Raw genomic sequence first — 8,611 nt, forward strand, 5'->3', positions numbered from 1 at the left:
CAGCTATTCCCCTTCTCAGTCTATTCCCTAAAGACCTAAAAAGAGCATGCTACAGGGACTCTGCTACATCGATGTTCATAGCAGCACAATTCACAATAGCAAGACTGTGGAACCAACCTAGATGCCCTTCAATAGACGAATGGATAAAAAAAATGTGGCATTTATACACAATGGAGTATTACTCTGCATTAAAAAATGATAAAATCATAGAATTTGCAGGGAAATGGATGACATTAGAGCAGATTCTGCTAAGTGAAGCTAGCCAAGCCCTAAAAAACAAATGCGAAATGTCTTCTTTGATATAAGGAGAGTAACTAAGAACAGACTAGGGAAGAAGAGCACGAGAAGAAGACCAACATTAAACAAGGATGAGAGGTGGGAGGGAAAGGGAGAGAGAAGGGAAATTGCATGGAAATGGAAGGAGACCCTCAGGGTTATACAAAATTACATACAAGAGGAAGTGAGGGGAAAGGGAAAAATAATACAAGGGGGAGGAATGAATTACAGTAGTGGGGGTAGAGAGAGAAGAGGGGAGGGGAGGGGAGGGGAGGGGGGATAGTAGAGGATAGGAAAGGCAGCAGAATACAACAGACATGAGTATATCAATATGTAAATCAATGGAAGTGTAACTGATGTGATTCTGCAAGCTGTATATGGGGTAAAATGGGAGTTCATAACCTGCTTGAATCAAAATGTAAAATATGATATGTCAAGAACTATGTAATGTTTTGAACAACCAACAATAAAAAAAAAGAATTAGTTCATGCAACTGTACAAGCTTAATCCAAAATCTGTAACATGGGCCAGCAGTTTTGAGATCAGGTAAGAGCAGATATTACAGTTCAATCAAGGCCATGGCAGAATTTCCTTTTGCTTGAGAAGGTCAATTTATTGTCCTATTCGGGCCTTCAGCTGGTTGCATGAGGCCCATTTACATTAAGGAGAATAATCTGCTTTAATCAAAGTCCACTAATATAAATGTTAATATCACTTAAAAACACCCCACAGAAACACAAACTAAGGTTTGACCACATAACTGGGCAACATGGTCCAGCTAAGTTAATTCACAAATGAAATTAACCAAACATGATCATATTCACAGGTACTATGTGTTATTACTTGATCATATCTTTCTGGGAAACATAATTCTACCCATAACATTTATATACGTATATAGGTGCTCTCACTAACTTTTTCTATATTCTTCTTTTGTTATAAGATGCTACTGCTTCACATTTGGATATACAGGAGTAAAAATAAACTGTTTCAGTCCTGTATTTAGATAAGACAGATACATTAAATGTCTTAATAGGTTTTGGCCTATCTGCAGTTAAGTTTTTGTTCTTCCTATGGGAAGAGAATATTTATTTGCTTAGGGCAGTGTCATTATTGTAGATCTCCCTGGAGTTTGTATGAATCCAGTCATCTTCTTCATACCTGCTTCCATTCATACAGCTGCTATTCAAAATCATTTTTTTAAAATACTTTGGATAATTTACTCATTGAACAAATGATTATTTGTTACTGGAAAAAGAAAGGCAGATAAAGGTCTTGTTCTCAAGAAGTTTATGTTCTCTACAATTAAACAGTATCTAGAAAATGAACAATAGTATAGTTTCACATAGCAATTAAGACCTAAGTAAAAATAGTAAGAGGTGATTGATATGCAGGAACTGAAGTAAGAACAGTGCTGTGTTAGATTGTGATATTTGAAAATATTGCTCTGAATTGGAAATTGATATTTTAGTTGAAAAATGAATGACAGACAAAAGGAGCCAGAGATTTAAATGTTTGAGGGCAGAGCTTTTGGACAGCAACCAGCTGTGTAAAAGCTCTAAGGGTAGAATGAGCTTTAGAGTATATGGGATAGAAAGATGGCAAGTGTGCCTGGGATTCTGTGAGTGACAGGGAGAGAGTTCCATAGTGAAGTCAGATATAAATAAATGTCTTTAGGACAGTGATAAAAGTTGGGAACTTTTCTTCTATTTTCTATGGGATTTCATTGGAAAGTTTAAAGCAGAGGGAAGAACATTGCTTAATTTACTTCTTTTTTTATTCTGATTTGTTATACATGATGGCAGAATGTAATTAATTTCAAATTACACATATAGAGAATTTTTTTAAAGACACTGGTTGTACACAAAAGTATTGTCACACCATCCATGTCTTATACATGTACTTAGGGTAATGATGTCTAATCATTCCACCATCATTCCTACCCGCTTACCCCCTTCTTTCCCCCTCCCTCCCCTTTGCCCTATCTAAGGTTCCTCCATTTCTCCCCATTGCCATTATGAGTCAGCATCCTCATATCAAAGAAAATATTTGGCCTTTGGTTTTTTTGGGATTGGCTTGCTTCACTTAGCATTATACTCTCTAACTTCATCCACTTTCCTGCAAATGCCATGATTTTATTCTCTTTTAATGCTGAGTAATGTTCTATTATGTATATACACCAAAGTTTCTCTATTTATTCATCTACTTAAGGGCATCTAGGTGGGTTCCATAATTTAGCTATTGTGAATTGTGCTGCTACAAACATTGATATGGCTCTGTCCCTGTAGCATGTTTTTTAAAAGTTCTTTGGGCATAAACAGAGGAGTGAGATAGCTGGGTCAAATGGTGGTTCCATTTCCAGTTTTCCAATGATTCTCCATACTATTTTTGCAGATTGACTGCACAAATATGCAGTCCCACCAGCAATGTATGAGTGTGCCTTTTTCCCCACATCCTTGCCAACACTTATTGTTGTTTGTATTCTTAATAGCTGCCATTCTGACTGGAGTGAGATGAAATCTTAGTTTTGATTTGCATTTCTCTAATTGCTAGAGATGTGAACATTTTTTTTTCATATATTTGTTGATTGATTATATATCCTCTTCTGAGAATTGTCTGTTCAGGTCCTTGACCCATTTATTGATTGGTTATTTGTTTCTTTAGTGAAGTGGGTAGCATCAGTATATTAGAAGTTAAAGTAAAAAGTAATAGTAACAAAGCAATAGTAACAATAATGGCATGGTATTGGAACCAAACAGACTAGCAGACCAATGGTACAGAATAGAGAACACAGAGACTAACCCACAAAATTACACTTATCTTATATTAGACAAAGGTGCCAAAAACATGCATTGGAGAAAAGATAGCCTCCTCAAGAAGTGGTTCTGGGAAAACTGGAAATCCATATGCAACAAAATGAAATTAAACCCGTATCTCTCACCATGCACAAAACTCAACTTAAAGTGGATCAAGGACCTCGGAATTAAACCAGAGATTCTGTGTCTAATAGAAGAAAAAGTAGGCCCTAATCTTCATCATGGGGGATTAGGCCCCAACTTCCTTAATAAGACTCCTATAGTGCAAGAATTAAAACCAAGAATCAATAGATGGGATGGATTCAAACTGGGTCTCTTATTTTTCCAGATGAATTTCATGATTGCTTTTATTATTTCTATGAGAAATGCCATTGGGATTTGATTGGGATTGCATAGAATCTGTATATTGCTTTTGGTAGTATAGTCATTTCAACAATGTTAATTCTGCCTATCCAAGAACAAGGTAGATCTTTCCGTCTTCTAAGGTTTTCTTTAATTTCTTTCTTTAGCATTCTGTAGTTTTCCTTGTAGAGGTCTTTCACCTCTTTTGTTAAATTTATTCCCAAGTATTTTATTTATTTATTTATTTATTTATTGAGGCTATTGTAAATGGGATTTGTCACTGATGCACAGAAATTTCTTTGATTTATGGGTGTTGATTTTATATCCTTCTACTTTGCTGAATTTATTTATTAGTTCTAGGAGATTTCTGGTGTAATGTTTTGGATCTTCAAAGTATAGAATCATATCATCTGCAAATAATGATAATTTAAGTTCTTCTTTTCCTATCTGTATCCCTTTAATTTTTTTTGTCTGTCTGATTGCTCTAGCTAGAGTTTCAAGAACTATGTTAAATAGAAGTGGTGACAAAGGGCATCCCTGTCTCATTCCAGTTTTTGGAGAGAATGCTTTCAATTTTTCTCCATTTAGAATGATTTTGGCCTGGGGCTTAGCATAGATAGCCTTTACAATGTTGTTAATTTACTTCTTAACATCTAAGAAGTATGCTTTAAAATCCTAGGGATAGCATTGAAGAGGAAATAATGAATGTGTAAAGATTAGTTCCAAGGTTTTTCTTAAATTCAGGAATGTGAATAGGGTGATTACAATAGGAATATTTGTTCATATTAATGTAATGAAAACTCTGGGGAAAGAACTCAAATCCAGGAGGGTGAAAGCAAATCTGTTTCCCATAATTAAGTCTATAAACTTAATTATGTTTAAAAGTAAATATTTCAGGGACACCAATTACAGGCTTTGCTTAACTTATTAAAAGGATAAAGTGCACCTAATGTTGGAATTGATTATTTGTATTTCAATGTATGATATTTAAATGTTACTTACTAAATATTTAAGATAGGTTTATTAAAAGTAAATTGGACTTATTTTTCTAGATAGGAAAAAAAACCTTAAATAAAATGTGTAATTTATCCTAAAGGCAGTCTTAATGATTTTTATCTTCCCAGTATAAATTTGAATAAGAATCATCTAATTCAAGATGTAGCCCCAGTAGATAGTGAACAAACTGTTTAAAAGGTAAAGGTGTTAATTAGAAAATGTTGACCTCTCCTAAATGTCTTTTCTGTGGCTGTGTTTCTTATCTTTTATTATCTCATAGAAACTGACAGAATTATGGGTTTCTGAGTAGAATATAAAATTAGATGTAGGACATTTTAATGAATATTTTTGAAAAACAAAAACCCTCCTTCCCAATTCCAGTAGAAGGAATGCTTTCATGAATCCAATGGAAGCATTGATAGTGACAACGTGTAGTAGATGGAGGTCATTAACTTTTGTAGTTTTTAGTAGTTAATAGAGACCATTAAGAAACATGTTTACTCATTAATTAATAATCCATCTAAGAAAAATAATTACAGGACTTTAAGAATTTATCACTTGCCTTCAAAATTATTTGCTTAAAACAAGATTACAGAGTTAGTGGTCAGGAATTGAAATGGGAAACAACTGGGAATATTAGTCTTTGCTCCTCATTGTTGGAACTGAGGGGACTCTACGTCTAGGAAAGGACAATCTAGAGTCAAGGATGGGATTTTCTAGTGCTTGTTTGCTGACATGCCTGGCACCTGGGCCTACCAGAGGTCCAGCACCACTGACTAGAGCACCTACCATTTCCCTATGACTTAGATTCTGCACACCCTGATTTTCTTGTAGCACATGACTTCCGTGCAATGCAAAAACCAATAGGAGCCAGCCTTGGAAGTCACACAGTGTCACTTCTACCCAAATCTAATTGTCAAAAATCTTTCCATATTTGAAAGGAGGGGAATTAGACACTAACATATTATAGGGGAATTACAATGTTGTATTATAGAAGGACATGTGGGAAGGGAGATAATGTTACATTCTTGGCAAAATACAATCTGGTACAGAATGTAGAATATTTAGAATTGTGGCTGGTATGTAAGAAGCACTTAATATTATACATTGTTAGTATTAAAAGATAATAAAATTATAAAATTTACTAAATAGGTTACAGAGAGACATGAGTAGTGGAAATATGAGGTTAAGGGGATAATTCTTTAAATTGGGCTCACTGGGCTGACCCCCATGTGCTTTCTTTTAAAAAAGCAGTTTACCTGCAGCATAAGTCAATAGGATATATTATATTCCTCAGCAAAAAAAAAACTGTTATCTGAAGGTAGAAACTTTTGGGAATCCTACATGACTAGGTTTTAGAACTCAAGAAAAACAGATAATTCTGCCTAATCATAAAATCTGTAAGGAGAGGTTTCAATGAGAACTGGTCAGCATGAGCCAAAGTGACCTAGGCTTGGACTTTGGCCATGCACAGAAGGAATTGAAAAGTCTGATCCATCCTGATGTCACTCAAAAGTTAAGTGGACAGGACAATGAAAACTTCCCTGGAACCCCCAATGAATTAGGAGGGCAGGAGGCTACAACATCTGTTTCCTCTGAGAGTACCCACTCTCTTCCTATACAGTATCCCCTTTTCATATCCCTTCTATCAAATTTTGTTAGACTTTTACTGAGTTTTGTGTCTTTTCTGGAATCCTCTCAAGCAAGAGAATCAAGTACAAGAATCTAGAGCAGTAACATCCATGGCTGTCTTGCCTGGGCTCTCGTCTGCAGATCTTTTCCACAACACAACTTCAGCTTTTTAATTTGCTTTATGTCGACTGTTATAACCAAAATATTCAGATAAAAACAATAAGATTTAAGAAGAGAAATTCACATTATAGATGTATCTTTTCACTTGATGAAAAATTCAATGAATTGATAGAAGTGATAGACTTCATATTACTTAAATAAAATTTTCTATTATTTCTGCATTTCTTAAAGAAATATTATTGCTTTTACAATAATTAAAAAATATGTAAACACTAACATTTTTGGAATGGCTTCGTATTTTCACCAAGTAATTTCAAAAGTGAAATATGGAACATTTTTACCACTGAAAAACTTGTCCTAGTCAATTTCACATAAAATTCATAGACACTATGTAAATAAAGGATACTCAAATTACATCTCAATATTTATTCTGTTAATGATTAGGTCTTTGACATATGAGATCATTAAAAATTAAATGGCACAGCCTATAAAATTTATATCCTAAATGTAAAAATTATTTAAATAAATAGATTAATGATTTTTAAATTACTTTTTGCTACTATATCACATAAATAAAAACTTAACAACCTGACTTTTGACTGGGTGAATCTTTAACTGTAGGTTGACTTTGGAAAACAATTTGCAATATTTGGTTAAGTTGAAGTTGCATGTACTGCATGCCCTGGGAATTCAAGTTTAATGTGACATCTTCAGTAATTCTTGCAAAGACCTATTTAAGGATGCTCACAGCATCGTTATTTTAATGAAGAAAGAATTGAAACAGTACAATGTCTACATGGATTAATTATTGGTATAATTGAATATACTAATTTGATGAGATATTATTCAGGTTTAAAATAAATACATTTGCTCTATGTATATAACCTTGAAGTATCAAAATATAAAATTAAATAAAAATGACTTCAAGAAAAATATTTACAATAGAATAATTTATGCAAATTTTCACTATACATGACATTATATGTTACTATTGAAACATTCATATCTTCTCTAGCCTCAGCTGCTCTACTGAGGCACAGCCCCAAGAAAGGTTACCTGAATTTTCAGCTCAGCAAAGCATTTGATTGATATAGCATAGTATTCTTGTTGAATGTACATAAATCTAAATAATATTAATTGTCACTGTGGGAAAGAGAGAGAGGAAATAGACTCTAGAGGAAAATTTGGCTTACATTTATATTTATAGTTTGGAAAACAATGTTATTAAAGCATGACAAAACAGTAATTTTTATTTTGTAAGTCAAGCACATCACTACTTTTTATATCATCTATTATATTTTTCTGTATTAAAAGTTAAAATGTCATTAGCTTAGGAGAAAAATTATGTATCAATCATTGGTAATACCTTAAAAATCTATCATTTTGTGATTAACACTTAGAAGACTTTGCAGTTGGTGTGTGTTCAATTTCATTTCTATTGATTAAGGTATTGTTGATTTTATATAAGTATCTTATGACAATTTTAATGAGAAATTGAAAAGGGATAAACTAGTCTTGCTTTGTTTTCTTAATTTACTGTCTAAGGAAGAATTTATGTGAAATTTATAGTAAAAATACTATGCTTCACAATTCTAAAAGCTACAGGATACTTACCAACAATAAATGTATCCCTGGAGTCTCATGGTAAACAAAGATAAGAAAAATATGTCAGAAGAATTTACAAAGTCTATGGGAAATACTAAGAAGTAGATGCCAAATAGTACATTGCGATTCTTCACTTACTAGAAGTGTGAAAGGATTATTCAACTCCTCTCTGTTCTGTGTGAAAGGTATATAGATATGGAAGTTACCCAACTAAACTACTTCTGCTTCATTTTTAGTCTGGCAAGATATGACATAATTAGAGTCATCTTCCTATGCTGCGTGTCTCAGTATTTGTCCTCTAAAACAGAGTTCCTCAAGAATAACTTATAGACTGTTAGTTGGTTGATTTATCGGTCCACAATGAGATAGGGAACTTGTACCAGAAGGTAAATCAACCATGGCACTGAAGAGTGTTTTAGTATAGTTATTTTTTATATCATAAGAATTTTTCAGTGAAGGAAGGTTCATTCTGATATTAATGGTGAGACAACATTTGAAATAGCAGGAAAGAAAGCAGAACTTTTGGCAAGGATACAATTTTACTTTATTTGGAAAGAACACACCCAGAGCAGTAAGGTAAAGAATAAAAAGGAAGTAAGACAAAGAAAGACAAGAAGCAATGTGATGAGATGAATGACTACATTTGACTCTATACCGAAAGATCCCTAAAGAGCCTTCTAGTGAAATCAACCTAAAATAACCACTTGAGAGGGACGTGGCTTGGTGGTAGCAAGCTTCCACAAGTTTAGAGTTTGATTTTCTCAGCACTGGAAAAAAATAGCTACTATGAAAATTTGATTGATAAACATTTTGAAAGAGAAATC

Source organism: Urocitellus parryii, chromosome 2, assembly GCF_045843805.1.
Source record: "Urocitellus parryii isolate mUroPar1 chromosome 2, mUroPar1.hap1, whole genome shotgun sequence".
In the NCBI taxonomy this organism is placed as follows: Eukaryota; Metazoa; Chordata; class Mammalia; order Rodentia; family Sciuridae; genus Urocitellus; species Urocitellus parryii.